Raw genomic sequence first — 21,451 nt, 5'->3', positions numbered from 1 at the left:
CAACCATTTGGGACACATGCTGCGTTCATATACCCAAACGTACATTGCTTACAATATATTGGGTATAGTCAAGTAAAAGAAAAGAGGGTGCCAAGCAGCGTAATCATTGGACCTTGGGGGAAAAAAAACAACAAAAAAACCCCAAGACCAAAGCAAAACCAGTTACCAATTTAGTAGTCTCCAAAAGTTTCTCTTGCTTTGGTTTCCTGATCTTAAAAGGTCCATCTTTGATGTTTGTAGTACCGACATTCGCCAGTCCAGCAAGGTTGGAGGTAAAGGGTCTTTCCACTTCTTACATATTTCCCTCCTTGCCAAAAAAATACAAAAGAAAAGTAAATTTTTTGCTGGGCCATGAAACTCCGGAGAAATACCAAAAATAACAAGAGCAGGGCTTAAGATTAGTTGGAATCCCAGAGAGTTGGATATTGAAATAGAAACAGCGTCCCAAAATGATGTTAGAAGTGGGCAATCTAGGAACATATGTAAATCCGAGGCCTCTGCCACACCACATTTAGGGCATAAAACCGGCGAATTGTCCGTGAACTTCGATAGACGTTGCGGTGAATAGTAGGCCCTATGTAATGTAAACAAGTAGTTTCGGCGTAACCAAGATGGTTTTACAATGTTCCACATGATTTTAAAAGATTCATACCAAATATTCTCCACGCTAATATCGGTTATATGTGTAGACCACAGCTGTTCTGGTAGTAGGAACTCACCCTCGACTTCATCCAGTAAAAGATTGTACCAGCATGAGACTTCTTTCTTGAATGGGAGCCTATCTGTTAGGAGAGACACCAGTGTGCTGTCCCCTCCCAGCTGAAATCTGCCTTTAACAGAGGGCCATGCATGCGCCCAGCTTTGCATTTGAAGGTATTTGAACCTAGAGAGCCGAGACCCCACTTTTGATTTTAATACCTCCCATGGCAATAGGCTTCCCTCAACAAAGATATCCCCCCAGACTACCATACCTGACTCACGTAAAGGTGTTGCAAGACTATCTAAAAGCCAACTTGGGGAGCCAGGAGAGTTCCATAATGGAGCTTTACCAGAGTAATAGTCAATTCTAATGGTACGCCTAAGTTTAGCCCATGTTCGACATGAATCTCCAAGCATCTTTAATTTTATTTTCTTAAAAAACTTAGGATCCCCAAATTTAAACAAAAATTCATGGTCAGCCACCCTTTCTCCTCTTAGTAATGCAGCAAACATGTGTATACAAGCCAAATTTATAGGGGATTTCAACAACATCCTAATATGGGACATTTGAAAGGCCCACCCGTAGAGTTGTAGGTCAGGGGCTGACAAACCTCCCTTCCCTCTACGTCGCCTGATCTTCTTCCAGGCAATTCTCAGGTTACGGTTATCCCAAATAAAGGAGCGTATATCACCTTGGAGCTTAGCTATCATTATAGGATTAAAAAAAAGAGGGATGGTATTAAATAGAAATGTATTCTTAGGCAAGATCATCATTTTAATTAGGTTAGATCTACCCAATAGAGATAGTGGGAGTGTAGACCATCAATTCATTTGTCTGGGGCATTCTTTAGCTATGAGCGAGAAATTTGCTGGAACTATCTCGTCTATGTTTTTATATATATTCAGGCCTAGATATCGAAGGACTGAACTTGTCTGGGCTCCTGCTACGGGCTCGGGGTCATTCCAGGCCATAATGTCTGTCTTGTCTTCATTGACTTCATAACCTGATACCGCTCCAAACTCTTTAGCCAACATAATTACTGTTGGAAACGCCGATCGTAGCTCTGATGTAAAAATAAGAAGATCATCCGCATATAAGGCGACCTTCCTCTCCCATCCCTCAAACACAAAAGACTTGATGTTACTATTGTCTCGGATCTTTTGAGCAAAAGGCTCTATATAAAGATCAAATAAGAGGGGGGAGAGGGGGCAGCCCTGGCGGGTACTCCGAGTGATATTAAATGGGTCTGATAGTTCTCCATTAACAAGTATAGATGCTGATGGATTTTTATACAGGAGTTTAACTGTACGTCTAAATTTGTTGCCAAAATTGAATTTTTAAAAAGACCTCCCATAGATACACCCAATTAACTCTATCGAAGGCCTTGGTGGCATCCAAGGTCATTACGGCTAGAGGTAGTAATGTCACCGTCGCCATATCGATAGCACCTATGAGGTCGTAGATCTACTCAAACAGCTGACGCCCCCTTACAAACCCCTTTTGATCTGTATGCAAGATGTTTGTTGCTACCGCCCCCAACCTATTTGCAAGTACAGAGGTGAAAATTTTGTAATCTGTATTTAAAATGGAAATTGGTCTGTAAGACCGGCAATTTAATGCTGATTTTCCTGGTTTTAGGATCAATGTAATTGATGCATTATCCCATGATTTAGGAGGGGGCATACCTTCAAGGAGGATCTTATTAAAAAGCTCAGTCAAAAATGGAATAATCGTTGGAATCAAAGCCCTGTAGATTTCAGATGGCAATCCATCGGGTCCTGATGCCCTGCCTTTTTTACTATTGGCTACAGCTATCCTGACTTCCTCTAGTGAGATCGGATCTTCCAATTTATTACTTTGTTCTGATGTCAAAACAGGAAGAGAAACTCCTGCAAGCCAATCTTCAGCCTGCTTTGGCTCTACATTGTTATCCTCACAATAAATATTACTGAAGAAATCACGGAACGTTCTCCTAATATCTATATCAGTAGAAAATGTATTACCATCAGACATTAAAGAGTTAATATTATTCCGCACCAAATCGGTCTTCGTTTTCCATGCCAGCAATTTGCCGGCACCTTCGCCGTATTCAAAATGTGCCAACTTACTGGCTTCCCATCTCTCTTGAACCCTAGCATTTAATATCGAGCTTAACTCTCCTTTCAAGGTGGTCACTTTGTTCTGCTTCTCCTGAACCATAATGGCACAGGCATCAGGGTACCTAGAAATATCTGCTTGAAGATTAGCCAGCTCTAGTTCCAATGAGGTCACTGCTTCTCTGTAAATTCTGTTCTTATATGATACTTTGTTCTTTATCTGACCCCTTAAAAAAGCCTTAAGTGTATCCCATATAACACTGGGAGAAGCAAATCCTATATTTTCATCCAGAAAAACTGGACCTCTATCTTTAGGGCATCAGTAATGTTAGTTGATGACAATAACGATCGATCAAATGACCAATTATTTGATTGATTTTTCGGAAACCCTTCCAAATCTAAAAGGATTGCCGCATGGTCTGAGAGATGAAACGGTAGGTGGGATACTGATTTAACCAGGTGAATTAAGGGTTGACTAATCAGGATGAAATCGATTCGAGATTGGTGATGAAACCTATAATTTCGAAAAGTAATACCTCTCTGCTGTCCATGCATTGTTCTCCAGATATCATTATATCCTAGCTGCTTCATATTCTCTTGCAAGTATGCCCTAGTTTTGGACAAAACTTTAGCTCTATTAGACGGTGATTTATCCACTAAGGGATCTAGGACTATGTTAAAATCACCTGCTAGGATAACTGGATCAGGCAACGAATATAGGTGTGAAAAGACGGTCTTCAAAGCTGTTGGATCATCCTGATTTGGGCCGTAGTATCCCACTATGGTTATTGGGGCCCCATATATTATGGCTGACACTATTGCCCATCGTCCTCCTGGATCTACAAGATTCGAAAGCAGTCTCTCTTTAATAGATTTTCTAAATAAAATTGCCACGCCTCTAGTGTGTGTTGCTTGTGACGTCGCTATGCAAACACCAAATCCATCTGTTCCTCCTAATAAGTATCTGTATTTCTGGTTCAGTCAAATGTGTCTCCTGGAGTACTATAATCTGCGCACTCGAGTCTCGAAGATATTGCATGATGTTATTTTTCCTGGGACTAGTCCGCAAACCATTAGTATTCCAGGAGAGAATAGACAATTTACTAATTAAGATAAAGTTTAAATTTCTTCATTACTATTACTCCCACAAAGAGAAAAAAAACCTCTATAGACCATGTGACCATACAAAAAAAAGATTCTAGCTGAGACATATCCTAATAGAAACCACATCACACCAAAAACCAAACTACCGCGAAAAAGAGGACTCTTTTTTAGTTTTTTCCCCTGCAACCCCCCCCGTGCCCCTGCCTAACCCCCCTCCACCCCTGGAAAACCCTTGTTTTATCTATCTGGAAAACCAGAAGATAGCACTCTGTTGTGAACTCCATACCTGTTTACAGTCGGAAGATAAAGGCTAAAAAGATGACCCTATCAGGGAATATAGAGGTGAAACTTCGTGCCCTTTACCTAAACCCTCTTAGATTAGAGGAGATGTGTGGTGCACTGCTTTTGTTATATATTCACTACCTAACTTCATCCCGTTTTCTTATTTCTTTCATTTTACTTTTACTATACCTATACCTATACATCCCCTTTTTATACATTTTATTTGTTTACTTGTTTACTTATTATATATATATATTTTTTTTTTTTTACTTATTTGCTTTCATTTTTCTTTCTTCTCATCTTTATTTCCATTTTTCTTTTCTCTTCTCCCCTTTTATCTTAAGTGCTAAACAATTTCACTAAATTGTCTCAAAAAAAATATTTCCTCTATTTACCTGCTCCCTTTTCTCTGCCTATAGTAAGCAGTAGTTTGTCCGCTGCCTGCACTGATCTTATATTGTGCATGGTGTTATTATACATAATTCTCAGTGCAGCGGGAAAAACCAATTGAGCAACTGCGCCATAGCTTCTAAAAGCCTCAAGCCTTTTCCCAAATTCCCATTGTCTGTCTAGTGTAGACCTAGACAGATCTGATCTCACTTGAAAACTAAACCCCCTTGCACTGACAGTTTTCTGCTTTAAAGCCAGATTTAGGATGGTTTCCTTGATGGAGTATGTGAGAAAGTTGACCAAAATCTTTCTGGGCTTGGTTCTTTGGGGATTCTTCTTAAAAGGCTCTCTATGGATGCGCGGAATGTCTCGAGCTAATTCCTCCTCAGACTGATCCTCAGCCTCCTTCAATAACGAGATAACGTATTGCTTGATATCTGAGCCTTCCTTATCCTCAGGAATATTCATTATACGCAGATTATTCCTTCGGGCTAGTTCTCCAACATCTCCATTCGTTCTGATAGAATTTGATCTTCTTTCCTAAGAGTGACAATATTTGACTTAGCTTCTTCTCGGTGCAAGGACAAGCCTGTCACTCTGTCCTCTAGCGTTTCTGTTCTCATCGATAAGTCGCTTAGTTTTTTGTCTAAACTTTCACAGTAGCATCTAATATCTGCTTGATTAGCTGCTGAGGTTTCAAATCCTTTTTTAATATCTACCGATAGAGAGGAAAACATCTCCTGAAAAGACGCCTGTAAAGTAGTGATCAAATCTGTATTTGTGTTAATAGGTGGATTAACACTAGGCAATGGAGGTGAACTGTCTGATGTAGTTGCTATAGTCCCTTGTGTAGATCTCGGTAGGCCCAAGCTGGCTAATGAGGCTAACGTGAGAGGTGGAACCAGTGGGGGTGCCAAAACTAAAGCCAGTGGTGAGAGGTGACTTGATGAACCAGCAGATGGATCCTCCACCCCTCTTTCTGTGTTGGCAAACTGATCGTTGCTTTCTTCCACTCCTGTTCCCTGGTTCATGGAGCATTCCGCACTCCCCGTCGTCATCTTTAATGGGTTGTCAGCCTTGTCAGCCTTGTCGAGCTGATCCTCGGAGCTCATCAATCTCTCAAGACCAATATCTTCTACTGGTATCTTTTCGAACCTGTCCGGTAATAGTACTACTTGTGGTATTGCCTTAAAATAGGACCTCAGTGATGGGGTTATTTTAGATACTGAGACACTGTTTTGACTCTTAGACCCTTTGGCCCCCCTGGCTGATTTACGCCTATAAACACGTTTCGCTTTAACCTGCCCAGTCAGGTAAGAGGAGAGCTTCTTTTTGCTACTATAGGAGTAATCTAAGGTAGAAGTATCACTTGCCTCAGGCACCACTGTTTTTGTCGCAGATTCACCCTTACATCCAATCTTATTTACACAGTCTGGTGTAAGCGAGCTCAAGTCAGCAGCTGGGGGTGAAATATTATCTCGGGACAAAGTTTTTTTACTCTTCCCCCTGATCAGCTCCCCCTCAATCAATCAATCACTGACACTTATAGAGCGCGCTACATACCCATAGGGTCTCAAGGCGCTTAGGGGAGGGGGGGGGGGGTGCCGCTACTGCTCGAACAGCCAGGTTTTCAGCTTCTTCCTGAAGGAGAGGTGGTCTTGGGTCAGGCGCAGGTCTAACCTTATGTTTGCTACCTCTCAGATTGTAAGCTGCATCTGATCCATTACCGCCTTTACCGCCTTTACCGCCTTTACCGCTGTTATCGCCTCCTCCTCCTCCACCTTCACCTTGCTCAAGAACCAATTTCGCCTCTCCTACCTTCGGCGTCCTTTCATCATAACACATAATCCTACTCTGCATAATTCCTATGCACTAAATACCACATGCTTTCTATTCACATAATCACTACACGCAACATACATCCACTCCACTCCACTCCCAAAAATAGCAGTAAAAAACTTTTACATTTACATTACAATGGCAATAGCTAAAACTCTCAAAAATGCGAGATCAATTACATTGCAAATGCTTCTTTAACTACTAGTCACATTTACAGAGTGGTGGAGAAAGGGGGCTGGGCCTCCGACCAGTGCTCAAGAATTCCGCTGGGTAGGACTTACAGGAGGTACCAGGAGGGTTTCTTGGCCCCCAAAGTCTCTCAGGAGTAAAGTGGACTTCATCTCCCAACCAGTACTTTGCCAGGAGGCGCGTTTGCAGAGTTGTGGATAAAGGGGAGCGTGGCCTCCAAAGATTTCTTTGCAATCCCACTGCTTGGGATGTACTGAATGTAACAGGAGGGATAGTTGGCCCCCAAGGACAACCTTTGGAGCCAACTACTCCTCCTATTACCTCCAGTAAGTCCCTCACAGTAGGATTGGTAAGTTTACACCCAGTGGAACGCCCTTACCAGGTCTAGGGTTTAAGGGTGTTTCTACCCTGTCCCCCTTTTCTGTTTTTTAAAATAATTTTCTTACATTTTTTCTGGTGACTCAGTTCAACCAAGTCACAAGATGGCTGCCAACACTTCTTAGTTTGGAGTGTTGGCAACCAATCAGATTGAATCTGCTACTCTCTTGCACATTTCTGCACCTCTCTTGCCTCTGTCTGCACCCCTGTTGCCTCTTTCTGCACCCCTCTTGCCTCTTTCTAAGGTATATGTCTATTTGTATATGTATTCTTACATGTGTTAGGCATCAAAAGAGGGTAGCTTAAAAAGCGGATAACTTCTCCGATAGGTGATTAGGCTACTTTGTAGGTGTCTGTTGTAAGGTACAGTCAACGTAGGCCTATTTCTGCACCTCTGTTGGTTCTTTCTGCATATCTCTTGCTTATTTTTGCCCCTTTCTTCCTCTTTCTGGACTTCTGTTGCCTCTTTCTCTGAAGAGCTATAAGTAGAGCAAACCACTGTGTCAGGAGTTGTTTTTACTCATTTCAGGTTGGCTTGGTTGGTATTTTACCAATTCAAAGCTGTAATACTGTGCGAGGAGTGGTACCATAGTCTTACTGCCCCCCAGGGTGGCAGAAATCCCACTAGGAACTGACCTTTATTTTTTGCAATGTGCCTAGCTGTGAAGTTTGGGCCCTAGCACAGCTGGCACAGAGGGAAACTTAACAAACATGTACATTTTTTAACACTAGACACCCAGGGGAATCCATGATGGGGGGATTTGTGTGCCTCTCACCAGGTTCTGTTACCCAGAATCCCTAGCAAACCTTACACTTTGTCAATAAAAAACACATTTTCCTCACATTTACGTGATGGAAAGTTCTGGAGTCTACGGAGAGTCACAAACTTACAATCAGATTGAATCCAGGGGGTTTGCGGATCCACCACAGTCACCAGATATCAATATATATGTATTTTAATTTCTCAGGAACTACTGACCGGATTTACACCATTTAAAAATAGTTTCACTTTCTGAGCCAAGAGCTACCATTTTGCCAAATTTGGTGTCATTCCGTTCAGCAGTTCGGACTGTAGCCTGTTCCAAAATTTCCTATGGAAATTAACATTGAGAAAACACGTTTTGGGACCCCCCTTTTTTCTCTGCCTTTGCTTGATGAATCACCCTGAAACTTTCAAGAGACAGGAGCTGGCTGGAGTGCCCCATTAGTTTTGAAAGTGTTGCGAAGATTTGTCAAACAAAGCCAAATATATTGAAAAATCAAATAACCCTTTTCATATGAAAACTAGGTCCTAACTATAACTACTTACTGGCAACCGCCAGTAGGTAATATATATATATATTTCAAACCCAGATCAAAATTCAACCCAATAACACTGCATAATGGCATTGATACATTCCATGAAACTGTCCTACGTGACTTATTGTCCTTATGGAAAAAAGAGGACAACACTTTTGCCAGAAATCTAACTGCAGCACAAAGGACTGGGTTGCAGTCTTTGAAACAAGCGACAAGCTTCATCGTCAAACCCTCAGACAAGTGGGGGAACGTGGTCCTTTGGGACAACAACAAATACCAAATGAAGGCCAAGAGACAGCTTGAATTCACAGGTTGCTACTTGAGATCAAGCCTGGGGAGGTATAACAAAACCGTTCTGGAATACCACGAAATGTTGAATGATTGGCCTGAAAATGACATGCTGAGTCAGAATGAGTTCCTGTTTCTACTGACAAGGAAACCAGTTATCCTGGTATTCTATATGCTACCGAAGGTACACAAACACCCTACTGACCTTCCGGGTAGACCTATTATCTCGGCCAACCACAGCCTTCTTGAAAACACTTCCATCTACTTAGACTATTTTCTTTGCCCCTATGTCCTGAACCTACCCTCATACTGTACTGACACCACTGATTTCTTGTCAAAGGTACAGGAAATTCCATGGAAAGGCACTTACATTCTGGCAACAGTAGATGCTGTTGCCCTGTATGCCTGTATTGAGCATGATCTAGGCCTACAAGAATGTAAATATTACCTCAGAGACAGGCCTGCTAACATGTATGACCACACTGTGTTACTCTTGCTCATGCTACACTTCTGCCTACACAATAATTGCTTCCTGTTTGAGTATGAATGGTATGAACAGTACACTGGTACCACCATGGGAAGTTGCTTCGCTCCATCGTATGCCTGTCTGTTCATGGGGTTGTGGGAGGCGGAGCACCTCTGGCATGACGGCAACATACATCACATGAACAATGTCATCCTGTGGACCCGCTACATATACAATATTTTTCTGATATGGGTGGTCCACAGGACGAACTGGACACTTTCATTCAAGGACTCTCGGTGAACAATTTAAATCTGCATTTCACCAGCAAAACTGAACTCTCTAGCATTGAGTTCCTTGACATCCTAGTGGAGGTTAACCAGGGGACACTACACACCAGTTTTTATAGGAAGCCAACATCCAGCAATAGTATTTTACATGCACATAGTCATCATCCAACAGGACTTAAAAACAGCATCCCCTATGGGGAATTATTAAGAGCGAAATATAACTGCAGTAGTACCGACTCTTATGGGAAAGAAGCCAAGAACATGAGGGGCCGTTTTAAAAGCAGGGGCTACTCAGGCAAAACCATCAGAATAGCAACTGAAAAAGCCGGCAACAGAAACAGAAACAGCTTACTGATACCAAAAGAGAAGGACAGTGGCAAACATGAAGTAAGACTCATCACTACTTTTAACCATGATTCACAGAAAATCCATCAGTTAGTACAGAAGCACTGGCACGTAGTCAGAAACGATGTTGTGATAGGGAAAATGGTCAGCCCAACACCACTTGTTACATACAAGAAGTGTCAGTCCTTACAAGACATGCTGGTACATAGTCACCTTTCCGTCAAATCCAAGGCACGTAGGAACTGGTTGAGGGAACTCCCAGGATTCCACAAATGTGGGAGGTGCAAAGCATGCACCAACAGCTCAAATGTAAAAACGTTTGCCCTTCCTAATGGGAAGACAGGGAGGATCAATGGTTTTATAAATTGCAACACTGACTTTGTTGTTTATGTTTTGACTTGCATATGTGGCCTATGATATGTGGGAAGCACAATCTTCCCGGTTAAGAAGCATGTTTTATAGCACTTGCGAGCCGTTAAGAATGGTGACATGTCATATGCCATAGCTAAAGATTGCGATCTGGTACCTTCAAATGTCAAAGATATCAGCTCTAAAATCTCATATTTTGGCTTTGACAGGGTCCCTTTGTCAACGAGAGGAGGAGATCGGGAACGTCATCTGCGACGCCTGGAATCTGAATACATTGTGAGGCTGCAAAGCCAGACCCCAGGAGGCCTCAACCATGAGGAGGACCTCTATGTCCACTTAGGCTGAGCCAACAGTGTTCTCTGTCCAATATTACACTACAGAGATATTAAGACCACCATTTCCTTTCTCTGTTTACGTGATGTACTAGATACCGATTCGGTAATACCCACACACCCACTGTGACCTCCAACTTTGTCTATCCCATCCCGGATTACTGGACCAAGGTCACTGCCCTTAGGGCGGACCCACAGTGGTCAGACCAAACCCGTCCCGCGCACCCTCCACTCAACAAACCCCCTTTCCCCCATTATTTGCTTTACCTTTAAAAACACTGAATTTCTCATTCACTGTCTCTCCGTAACTCCAATGTTATTTTTTATTTTTTATCAGACCATGAGAGGGCCTAACCCCAAGTCTTTCATCCTTTGGACATCCTGTGATTCCAACACTACCCTTACCAGCATGGTATCTTGCCATCTGAGCAACACCCTGGGGCCCGCAACCTGGATTCCAATATCTAGGGCTTCCAAGCGCAGCTCCAACCCCGCACCTTAAAAAACAGGAAGCGATGCTACTAATTTGAGTTCTCTGCCACTAGGCGGCCCGAACTGCGCTTTTGCACCAACTGTTGTATTTGTACTAAAAAACACTACCATTATGTAGGTGTTTTATTCATTATTATTGTGTAAAATCGCCAGATCAAAAAGTTAAGGTATAGCAGCATCGTATATGCAGTCAACCTTGTAAAACAACCTTTGCCTTGAATAAAAAGCATCGTAATCAGCATTGTAAGAATATAACCTTAAATATATAAATATATAAACATATGAATGTATAAATACATTAATATATAAATACATAAATAAATGAATAAATCCATAAAAATGGTTAAAAAACTGTAAAAGCGGGGATAGAGAATATGGTTTAAAATACTTGGATAAAAGGAGCACTCTGAAAACAGCACTTAAAAAATGGGTACAATGCAATAAAATCATCAGGCCAAGGAACAGGTTTTGGATCATTAGAGAGAATGGCCACTATAAATAGATGCACAAAAGTTCAAAGGAACCTAATCATGAATATAAATATATTTACAAGAAATTGTGCAAATCGTCGCCTTTGTTCATTGCATTGGGCATCTTAGTGTCGAGTGTCAGAATGTAATGCGACGCAAGCTGACAAAGTCTTCTCTCTCTTTTACCACCTCTAGGCAATTTAAGAACTGCATTCATGACATATACCGTATTTTCCGGCGTATAAGACGACCCCTTACTTTGCTTGATAAAATGTAGGTTTCGTGCTATGCTCACCGTATAAGACTACCCCCACTTCCAGTGCAGTCCAACGCAGTCCTGCATAGTTGGCTCGTACTTTGTACGCTTTTGTAACCTGCACACTTATCACTTTTTACTCCAGGAATGTACCGATTGCTACCTCATGTATTTTGGTTGCTCACTATTGTCGCTTTTGATCCATGTAACTTATCGTTTGCTTTTGTAATTTGTTCATTTGTAATTGTTCCTCTTGTATCAATACTGTTCCTACTGTAAAGCGCTCTGACACCTGATGGGAAAAACAGCAAGCAGCCCCTGGATGGAAAATCTGTCATAAGTAACAGCACAATTCAGGGGAAGAGGAGCGCCACCCCTGTCACGGTTGCTGAGAGTAGCAGTTCAACCTTTCAGCACTGTGAGGTCAAGTACAGGAGTATTAAAGCTGGCAGAACTAAAAGTAAAGTCCGCACTATGTAAGAAACGCATGAAAATATACGTCAAATTTGGCACCCGGCGTATAAGACGACCCCCGACTTTCCAGAACATTTTAAGGGGTTAAAAAGTCGTCTTATACGCCGGAAAATACGGTATCTATCTTTCCCCGAGTTTGCTGCTTCGGCGGTTCCCTTCCTTTCAGCGCTGGCACCACCGGTGGTCCCAGCTACCACCCTGAATTGAAATGTTTTCTTTATTCCACAACCAAATTTTAGTCCGGAAATGAAGAGGCAGCACACCAGGAAACAGCACAATAGTTTATTGTGCAATCAAATCCAAGGACGACGCGTTTCGGCGTTAGCCTTTGTCAAGTTACATCCTGATCCTCTAGTTCCTGTAGAAATAGATTGCAAAGTTGCACGACATGGAGAAAATACTCCCAGAGTTTCAAATGCAACAATTATAATTCATTTCGAGGTTGTAACTACTTGCATTAGTCATATGTACAATTCATAATATCACATTTTGCTCTTTGTAATTTGATTTGCAACATAATAGTTGCGTAATACATTGAACCATGCTATGGACATGGAAAAATTACTTTGCAAGTTGCCCAACTGCATTTTTCAAGCTATATAATAAAGGTTGTTGTAAATATCAGAACAATATGCGTTATTCTGGTTATAAATAACAGAACCATCTGCATTATATAGAGCTATGAATACACTCTACCATGCAAACATCAGCGCAACTTGTTGCAAATTCAGGCGTAATGATACCTAAAAGTGCTACGTTCTGAAATTAGGAGGACCTGTGTGCATTACGTGGTACTGCTTATGTGTTATGAACTGCAAAGATTTCAGACATTCAAAAATTCTTTTACCAGTTCACTTTCGTAATCCATATTCCAAAGCTTTACCTTTGACTGATATAGTTGTTCTATATAGTTAGGCGTCATATACGACACTTACATTATTGACAGCTACGTAATCAGTGCACTATAATATCAGTTCTGTTTCTAGAATGATAGCATAATAACTACACATGATCTAAACCAATTGGCAGTGTGCCTCCTTATATGGGGAACAGCGTTTACAACGCAACTTTTACCACGCAGTACCTTTACCACGCAACTTTTACAACGCAAGCATTACAACGACTTGCGCTGGGTGGCGCTGTAGGATAGGGAATAGTTTAATTTACTATCCAACTCCTTCCCTACTATCCACGGGGACTGGAGTTGGAATAGTAAATTAAACTATTTACTATCCAGCGCCCCCCTACGCAAGTCGTTGTAACGACTTGCGTTGTAAAACTTGCGTGGTAAACACATGCGTTGTAAAAGCATGCATAGTAACGACATACATCCTTCTTATATTATACTGAGCAATTGCTCAACCAGTATTTATGGATATCGGTATGTGATATGCACAGCATTTATCAGTCTAGTCTGACAAGCTTGACATTTCATCGGTTCAAACCAAAGCTGAGCCACAATGTCATGCGGGAGGATGCAATGGCAAATTAGCCATACCAATGATCAGGACTACTTGAGGATCGGAAGGTATCCATAACGGATTGTACAGTGTAGGGAAAAATGTGTGCAGGGAAAGTGCAATGTGCATAAATAAAGCTAAGTGAATAAATGTGAATGTGGGATAAAGATTATCTAATGTGATCATGGTAATGGTGACCATGGATGGTCCCTGTTAGTGGCTGCACAATTGTGGTATGAAACTCACTATTTTGCCTGCTGGGATTCATATTGCCATGTATCAATGTAATCTATTTAGCTCCCATTCAAAGTGAAAATTAATTAGTAAAAACTGCACATTAAAATAAGCATAAAATGCATGTTATTACAAGAATACAGCTATTCAAAGTACAGGGAGTTAGCGGCCTATATGTGTGGCCAATTCTTCACCCCTATTTAGTCCTCTCGGACCATGCTGTCTAATTCTAGAATGAATCTAGACTTGAGGATCCTAAGTTGTTTTTCGCGGTTCCCTCCCCTCATGTGTTTAGGTATCCTGTCTATTCCAAAAAATTGCAAACTGTTGTTATTACTGTTATGTTGTTCAGAGTAATGGCGTGCCACTGGCTAATTGTGGTCACGGTTTGATATGGCACATAGATGTTGTAGGATTCTCTGTTTTAGGGGAAGTTTGGTACTGCCTACATACTGGAGCCCGCATGGACACTCCAGCACGTAGACAGTAAAGTCACTATTGCAATTGATGGCGTGTTTTATGACTTTTTTCTGATTAGTGCCCGTCTTGTATTCCTTACAATTCCTACCATTGCGGCACGCCTTACAGCTGCCGCAAGTGGTGAATCCATTGGGTATTCTGACCCATTGTACACTTGTGTCATCCGTAGGGTAACTGTGAACTAATCGATCTCGTAAAGATCTCGCTTGTGAGAACTTTACATGCAGGAGTGGCTCCTATTCGCTGGTCTATTATAGGGTCTGCTGCTAGCAAGTTCCAATGCTTTTTCATTATTCTCTTCAGTGCCCATGCACCTTGTAGGAAGGTGGATATCTGACTATGGTTACCCCCAAACCTTTTGCCTAGTGTTTAGCTGGTTTTTGACTTAGTTGGCCTGGGATCCTGCTATTCAGGGCCCCAGGCTAATTGCTCTCTCCTTAAAATGGACTCCATGTACCTTAGGTACATTACCAATTGGAACTGGTTCACCTTATTGGCCCCTGTAACAGTGTACCCTAGGTACCCAGGGCATAGGTGCTTCGAAGGCCTACCAGGGGCTGCAGCACGTATTGTGCCACCCTTGGCCTGGCCTCCATATTTGACACAACTGGCTGATCACTCAGCTGGGGTAAGCCGGTGTAACCACCCCTTACTTAGATGTAGTATGCCTATGCCTAACCTAAAATGGACACATATGTTCCTATCAGCCACTCCTATGGAAGGCCTCATCAATCCTGGAGGCAGAGTGCTTGGAAATATGTGAGATGGTGCTCTGGCATGAGCTGAGCCTGTCTGCAGCTTTCGGAACCATGTCCTTTAGCTGTTTCATGATACTGCCATACCATATACTCTTAAGTGCATTATGAACCTCGCGGTTAAATGCTATCTTTGGTTTGGCTTTATCAAAACATGTCGAGTAAGGTGTCATACGAATTGGAATACTACCCCCTCGCCAGTTCTGGCAACGGGGGTAGCATTCCACCCTTCTAGAGGGATATGACATGTACCTAACCTGAACCCCGGTTAAAGTTAAACAGAGCCTCAGCATCACAAAATGGATGCTGCCACCACAGACACAAGTCTGACCTCCTGCTGCTGGGAGTCCTTCCAGCGAGGGCAGCTTGGACAAAGGGTTTCCTGCCTTGGGAGGTGCTAGCACCACCCCAGACAGGATTTTGTGTATTGGGTAGGACAGGGCTGAATAGAATCAGACATGCCTGGGGCACACAAGGTGTCCCTGTGCATATGCCAGTTCAAACCGGTGCTGGGGCTTTCCAGCCCCAGTCTTGGCGCGAAGCTGGACAAAGGAAAGGGGGTGTAACCACCCCCCTTCCTGGTCCCACCCAGAGGAGGGACCTAGTAGGTGATCCGGCCCCCAGATTTGGAATAAGAGTAGGAGCTGTGTCCTTAGACTTCAGATCATCCTGAACTTGACTTGAAATACAGAAGAAACTTGGACTTCGACATTCTGCTGCACAGAAGACTGAAGAGAAACTCCCTTGTGGCCAAGGAGTGACCACCCTGTGAATACAGGCACCAACCAGCAACTTGACGTCTGCTTTGTCGCCGCCTCCCGCCGGAGCCCGATCCCAGAGCCTGACAAGACCCAGACTCCCAGACATCTCTGGTTGCATGGTTTTCCAGGCCCGCCAGGGCTCAGCTCCTGCTTTTATTGTCTGCCTGATAAAGGAATACGTCCCTGCCAGAGAGCTCCGCTCATCCTCTTAATCTCTTCTGCAGGTACCCCGTTACAAGCGGAAAAAATGGGGAGGGGCCAACTTCTCATTCCTGGCACCTACCTTTTGGAACTCCCTTCCCGATCATCTGCGGTCGGCCAAACACTACTCCCTTTTCCGTAAAGGCCTAAAAACCTTCTTGTTCAATCAGGCATTTTTGTAGTAATCTATCCTCTGTCCCTCCTCTGCTTACTCTGCCCGTGGAGACCCGTGAGGACCCGTGGAGGCACCGAGAGACGTGGGACCGGACATCTTGGAAGACCCCCGAAGAGCTGACTGCGCAGCACCCAAGGCACCCTCGAAGCTGTGCTTTGGGGTTTGAGAAGCCCCAACACAGAGCAGCATTTGCACCAAAGATTAGCCCCCCAGCATCTCCACGATCTGCGTGGGGCCCTTTTGCACTTTGCCACTCGATGCGCCATCCCGGTCACTTGCCACGCGGCTAGTGGCCATCTTGGCGACGAATACTACAATTTGCACCACTGGTCTGGTTGCTCTAGACTGGCCCTTGCTCCCCTGAAAAGGAGCACCCGCTCTGACCTTGCTGGTCCGAGTGAGAAGCTTGCATCGATTCCTGCGTGGCTTGCTTTAGCCAAGGCCTGTTTGCTCCAATCAAGTTGCCGACACCGCCATCAGCGAGAGCCTATATGGGACAGGACATGATCGACTCCTGGACATCCTTGACCTCTTCGTGTCCACGTGGCTGCAGAGACAATCTTCACTTCATCACCTGTTTGCACCCGACATCGCCTGGTTCCATCCTGGTTCCACGGTAGTCACTGGCTAGTGACTTTGAACATTGTCCCCTCTGCTTTCAGGTCTTCCCCTCTTCAGATCCACCCTTGGATACACCGGAACTCTTCTCGACGACCCGCCTGCAGCATCTTCAGCTCCAAGCACCATCGACCTGCGTGACGAAACCCGACACTACTTCGCACCTGTGCACCCGCTTCCTGTGGGTGAGGTAACTCAGCAACGCCGGTGTTCCCACACTGGTGTACACCTCTAGTGCCTTTGTCTAAAGTTTTATCCTTGTAGGTCCATCGGAAGGTTCCTTAAACAATAACTTTGTAACTTTTACGCACCATTGACTTAACATTGGTGCATGCGTGCACATTGAGCACTGCACCCGAGTCCCGCGGGCCTTTCCCGACTTCATCACTGCTAGTCTCGAATAGCTCCAGCGATTCCCCAGGCCCTAGGCCTCTTCACTTTCCGCATAGTGGTTCTTATACCACTATTTTAGTATATGGTTTAGGTTGCCCCTAGGGATCATCCATATTTGTGCAACTTTTGTATATTTAAACTGTGTTTTGTTTTAATGCATTTGCTTCTGTGCTCATAAAGAGTATAGGGGATATTTGTAGAAATAAATCTATATATATTTTCAATACATATCTGTGTGGTGTCCTTTCATTTGGTATTCAAGGGAATTGTGTATGGTAAAACAGCTTGCTTCACATGTCTTTACAGAGTTTAGCCTAAGACTGCTTAGTCCATGCTACCCCTAGGATAGCTTGTCTATAAGGTTGACTTTACATCCTCCACCATAAGGGTTGCTTGGCATGGTACAAGGTGATCACTAGAACTAGTGAGCATCATTTACCAGGCCAACTTCTCACACACCTCTGCTGAATTGGGTTATCATTCTGGGTGCCTTACGTGTACCCTCAGAATTTTCACTAGTTTTTTCCTAATGCGGTTTAAGTAATAACTTATCTTGGGAAAGAGCTTCCATTTTGCTTTTAGCTTTAGTCAAAGTGTCTTCTTTATAGCCTCTTTGCCTACAGTGAGTCAGCATAGTTTCTTGCTCTTTCTGGTAGTTGTTATCAGTGTTGTAATTATGGCGCGCCCTTAATAGCTCATCATAAGGTATGCTTTGTATTAGGGAGGCTGGGCGATGACTTCCAGCATGCAATATTGCATTTCCTGCTGTAGCCTGTTCTTACTTTGCTGTCCTTAATTTCCACCGCTATGTCAAGGAACTCACAGTGATGGGGACTGATAGTATGTGTGATCTTCAGATTTAAATCATTCTGCCCCAGCCTCTCAATGAACTCCTTGGCTAGGGATTCTGGGCCGTCCCAAATTACGAAAATATCATCAATATATCTGATCCATACAAGTATGTGATCCGTATATTTCGCCATGCGGTCGGTCCAGGCAACATGTTCCTCCCACCAGCCCAGAAGAAGATTTGCCAGGCTGGGGGTGAAAAATGTTCCCATCGCGGTTCCGCTGCGTTGCCGATACACAGATTTTTCAAAGATAAATATGTTTTACTGCAAGCAAAACAACATCATGGTCTCCAGCATGTTATTGTGTATGGTGTAATCAATATGTTTACTTTTTAGGGAATGCATGCATGCACCACTCCTTTTACCTGGTCAATATATGTGTACAAAGAGCAGACATCTAGACCAATCATCAAATATCCCTCTCCCCATTGAACGTCATGTATTGTTCGGAGAAAATCAGTGCTGTCTCTACAGTATGAACTTAAATTGAGTACATAATTTGATAGAAACAGGTCCGAAAATATGGAAGTATTCTCCAGAAGTACACCACTAGAAGGGCGCCCTCGTGGTGTAGTATTAAACAATACAACTGTCAATACTGGACAACACTTTTCTCTTTTAATCTACAGCCTTTATGAATAAAACATACCGGTCCGTTTTATAGATTTATGTGTTTTACCAATAGTTAGTACTTTTTGCAAGACTTTTTAGAAATTTTTTGTGCATCAAGAAAACATTTAGATACAAAACATTAAAAATGTAATCGATATAAAAAGGAAGTTAAACGGCAACTTGACGATACAAGTTGTAATAGACGGATTAGTAAAAATCCTACTAATGAATTGCAAAACGAACTGTTCAAGATCCTCCAAGAGGGAAATGAAATGGGGATTCTTGGACCTAAATAATTCACTCGTAATTATATGGGAGATTCATATAATTTTAAAAAATAAGGAGTCCACTAAGACAAGTTATTGACAACTTTGGTTGAGTTAATGAAGAAGGCCACTTTTTTTGTTGTGTGTATGAGTATGAGTGAGGAATGTGTGCATTAGCCAAAATTATGAATGGGTGTGTGGTAAAATTGTATATAATGATATGTTTTGTATATAAAAAATGGTAATGTTTTGTATCTAAATGTTTTCTTGATGCACCAAAAATTTCTAAAAAGTCTTGAAAAAAGTACTAACTATTGGTAAAACACATAAACCAATTAGTGACGTAATCTATAAAACGGACCGGTATGTTTTATTCGTAAAGGTTGTAGATAAAAAAGAGAAAAGTGTTGTCCAGTATTGGCAGTTGTATTGTTTAATGCTATATTGACTCAGCCTTACTGGGTGAGAGTCAAGACCCTTTGGATGTTTTCCTGGTGGTGTAGTGGCAATCTTGTGAAGCTTTGGCAAAAAGTAGATGCAGGGTATTCGTGGCTTATCTGTCCTAAATAATTTGACCTCATCAGTGTCTAGTAAGCCTTTGTGATACCAATTCCCCAATAATCCATGATACTGCTGGATTGTTTGTTTGTATATGGCCCAATCAAAAACTTCATAGCAGGATTCATCAGATAATTGTCTCATGGCCTCCACTCTGTAATTGCTTGCAACCATAACAACTACATTGCCCCCCTTATCGGAGGGCTTAATCACAATTGTGTTTTTTTTTTTCAATGCATTAATGGCTTCTCTTTGTGGTTTAAGATCCAATGTGACAGCCGCATTGAACGTTTCTATATTATCATAGGGGACATTTGGATTGTATCTGGATTTCAATTTCAATCCACTGTGTTTGCAGTTTGTATTTGTAATTCCACAGGATTTATTGAGTACCACATGATCACTGACTTTTTGACTTTCATTCATTTCCAATTCATACATGATTCTTAGGAGTTCCATATCCTGAACGTGTAGGCCTAAAGAATTTGGGCCTTCGCTCGTTACAATAATACTTGATTTAGTTTTATTGCGTGTTGCATATATCTTCATCAGTTTTAATTTGCGAATGTAAAGAAAAAGGTCAATTCTTGTTTCCGTGTAACTCAGCTCATTGCTGGGACAAAAGGATAAACCTAACTCTCTTTCTGGTCCTTCGTCGTCTTCCTCTTTTTGAACCTTTGCCTTTTGTTTGTCCCCTCGCTTGTGGTTTGGTTGGTTGACTTTGGTCTTTCTTTTGCTTCATAATCTGGAATTTGTGCAGGAAGGTAAGTGGACGTGACCCTAAAGGGGACGATGCACTGAGGTCTTCCGAATCTGTACTTACATCCGAACTTGATCCGGTCGAAACCGATTCTTCTTTGCGTTCCCCTAGTGTGGCTCTGAAGTTTTTTTGTGCCCAATCATATCTCTTGGCATAGGTTAGGATACGTCCTTCAGCATAGTCCCGTTTGTCCCTCAAAAATGTTTGTTATGTTTTTCAGTTTTATAGCATCCTCATAATCTTTCAGCTTCTTTGGCCGTGTTTTCATAAATTCCTCCACTATTTTTTCACTTTTGTTTTTCTCCAGATCTGCTTTCAATTTGGTTAATTCTTTGTGTGTTGTTTCCAAATCAATTTGTGCATACTTAATGAGCATTTCTAACATGTCTTTGCATGTTTTGGCCATGAATTGTGCTCATTCCGTCAGTAGATCTTGGTTGGGATTATCATATGTGGGGACAATTGTTATTTGAAGTCCTCTTGGTGCATGTCCCACTTCTACATAATTAGTTAGAGAGGTTTCTTTCCACCATTTGTTTATCTCTTGTTTACTTAATTTTTCCAATAAAGCGAGTTTCTGTTTGGTTGTTGATTCGTGTCCTACTGTAGCAGTATCTGTTGATGATCTTATAATCAAGGTTTCCTGTTCCTCATTGAATAGCGAGGTAGCTTTTGCTTTTCTTTCGTTATCCCATTCCTGCATATTATAACGGTTTCCTGATGCTATATATATATATGATTGTTTAGGAATATATGTGTAGTTAGTTGATGTTTAGGAGTACTTACTGTTGTCCTTGTATGAAGACGTGTATTAAGGGGGGTGAGTGGGTTGGTGTTTATCATGTCATGCTATAGGTTTAGGTTAGATCAGTTAATTAGTATAGGTTTGATTGTTTTAGTCATATTACATTTTCAGTTGACATTAAATGTCATTATTTGCTACATATAGGTCTACATCATGATTTACTGTGTGAGAGTTAGCATGTGTTATCAGATAATATTAGGTACATGCATTATTCTTTGCTAGCAGTGTTTGGCAACATGTGTGAGTAGGTGATTGGCCATGGCTTCACATAATCTATCTGAAGACAATGTTGAGCAGTGTGTGTGGCAATCTTGATGGGAATGGATACACAGAGCAACACATGTATTCACATTCGATTTATCTGTGTGGGTATGTTATGCAACATGCATTAGAGAAATGTTGCACTGAAAAAATTCTCCCAAATTGAAGGTTTTTTGACTTACACACTGATTGCAGCCCAGTACAC

The sequence above is a fragment of the Lissotriton helveticus genome, chromosome 8 (assembly GCF_964261635.1).
Source record: "Lissotriton helveticus chromosome 8, aLisHel1.1, whole genome shotgun sequence".
Lineage (NCBI taxonomy): Eukaryota > Metazoa > Chordata > Amphibia > Caudata > Salamandridae > Lissotriton > Lissotriton helveticus.
The sequence above is the reverse complement of the archived record's forward strand: the minus strand, read 5'-3'. Positions refer to the sequence as shown.